Source organism: Coregonus lavaretus (assembly GCF_964263955.1).
Source record: "Coregonus lavaretus genome assembly, chromosome: 32".
NCBI lineage: Eukaryota > Metazoa > Chordata > Actinopteri > Salmoniformes > Salmonidae > Coregonus > Coregonus lavaretus.
In genome coordinates, this window is record NC_140019.1 from 32,924,793 (window position 1) to 32,927,302 (window position 2,510).

General features: G+C 47.1%; 1 protein-coding gene across 1 annotated transcript in view; it reads right to left on the reverse strand.

Annotated features, from left to right (window-relative positions):
• Window positions 1–2,510, reverse strand: part of LOC311107599 (monocarboxylate transporter 8-like) — a 274,710-nt gene that overhangs the window by 74,836 nt on the left and 197,364 nt on the right. The gene's annotated exons all lie outside the window — the stretch shown is intronic.

The window sequence follows — 2,510 nt, forward strand, 5'->3', positions numbered from 1 at the left end:
ATTCTTGAAGAATATTGGGTACTTATAATTAATTAAGTCCAAAAATGGATATAGCAACAGCTGATTGTCCATTTTAAGGGGAGAGTCAATGAAACCAACTATGGAAGTATGTTGTAGCGACTCGGGACTCGAAGGCCTCTAACCCAGATCCACCGACTGTCAAGCCAACACATTAACCTTTACGCCAAGAGGTTTGACAGGGGTTGCCTCTTTAAATGCAGTCATTGAAGAAGCCTGCTTTACATGCCTCAGTCTTCACCATTAGACGTAAATAGCATGTTTTAACAGCATTTTATTCTGGTCTAAAATCCCGATGTATGGGATGTGATGTATACTGTGCATATTTTCACTTAGCACAGGGGCCCCACATGTCATGAGCCTCTCACTCCACCGGGTTACCACCTTAATTTTCTTCCACTCTGCTCACCACTCTCTCTACTCAGCCTAACTAGCTCCACCTGTCCCTGCTCTGCTCTGCTCTAATTACTCTGCCAGCTGCGCTGCATTACCCACTACCTCTCCCAGTATTTAAGGCCCTGTCTTTCAGCTCTCCGGTGTCAGATCGTCTGCAAAGCTCACACCCGGAACCTGTTTGCTCGCGCTTCTGGCTCACCCTGGTTTTGTGACCCCGGACCTGCCTGATTTTTGGATACTCTTCTGCCCCAGGAGATCCAGACCTGCTTCTGCCATAACGACTCCTGACTACTCTTCAATCCCGGTAACTCTGACCAGCCTTCTGCCTTGCTACTACGTATTTTGGATTTCCCTTGAACTGTACTGCTGCCTTGTTTCATTCCGCCCTGTTGTGTCTGTCTCCCCCCCCCCCAGGACTTCTGGACCACCCACCACCGGCTTCATAGGACGCATCGCTGCCACTGGGGGGGGCACAGATCCAGCACATTGGACGGGGTCCCTGTTACCCCTGGAGCCTTCATTCACTCCCTACTTCCCTTTTCCCTTAAGTTTTAATAAACTTTCTGGTGTGACGCAATTGTGGTCCTCTGGTCGTCTGTCTGAACCGTGACACCACAGGGTTGTGTGCTTAATCCCCTCCTGTACTCCCTGGTCAGTGACCTGACAGTGTGGTGCCGGAGCAACAACCTCTCCCTCAACGTCAGCAAGACCAAGGAGCTGATCGTGGACTACAGGAGAAGGGGGGGCGAGCACGCCCCCATCCACATCGACGGGGTGGCAGTGGAGCAGATAGACAGCTTCAAGTTCCTCGGTGTCCAAATCACTAAAGACTTAAAATGGTCCAAACACACACAGTCATGAAGAAGGCGCGACAGTGCCTCTTCCCCCTCAGGAGGTTGAAAAAGTTTGTCATGGGCCCTCAAATCCTGAAAAGGTTCTACAGCTGTACAATTGAGAGCATATTGACTGGCTGCATCACTGCTTGGGATGGCAATAGCACCGCCCTCGATCGCATGGTGCTACAGAGGGTTGTGCAGACAGCCCAGTACATCACTGGGCCGAGCTCCCTGCCATCCAGGACCTCTATATCACAGGACCTCTATATCAGGCGGTGTGAAAAGAAGGCCCGGAAAATCGTCAAAGACCCCAAGCCATAGACTATTTTCTCTGCCACACGACAAGAGGTACCGTTGCATCAAGTCTGACACCAACAGGCTCTTGAACAGCTTCTATCCCCAAGCAATAAGACTGATAAATAGCTAACAAAATAGCTACAAGTACCGAGTTTACCTTGTAGCTTTGACCTTTTATTTCAGTATTTGCACTCACTATGCACACTCACAGGGCCCTACACACTCACATACACTGTCACTCCAACACACACACACACAAACACTCACTCCATTATTTTCTCACTCACACATAATATGCACACACATTTATACTGACTGCAAGCTGCTGCTACTCTGTTTATCTTATATCCTGTTGCCTAGTCACCTTACCCCTATACATATTTCCCTCCATCACTCCAGTATCCCTGCACATGTAAATATGGTATTGGAACTGATTTTTTAAATATTTCCTGTATATAGTTGCTTACTTACTTACTCTATTATGTATTTAATATTTCTTATTCTTATTTCTCGTTTTTTTCTCTAGTAATACATTGTTATTGATTATTGCATTGTTGGGTTTTGAGTTTGCAAGAAAGGCATTTCATTGTACTTGTGCATGCGTCATTAAAACTGCATCATGGCGGAGTGAAGTTGAATCAGCTGCGAAACACCCGATACAAAGTTGCGCCGAGAAATTGTTACATTTACACTTTTCCGCGAGAAACTGTAGCCTTCTATAATTGCAACATTGTAACTATAGACCAGAGTTGCTACATTTTGGTGGAGAATGCTGGTCCACTCCATCAACATCGTTCATTGAGTTGCGGCTGCGCTTTCCAATGTAGTTCGAATAGCGTATGGAAGAGACAGCAGAAGGGGTGGGGCGACATTCGAGTTTTTCCGTAATCTCGTACTGCTGGAATTTTAAATCTGTCCCTGAGCTCGGTCATTGGTGACGGGAGGCGGGGGCAATCGTTGAAT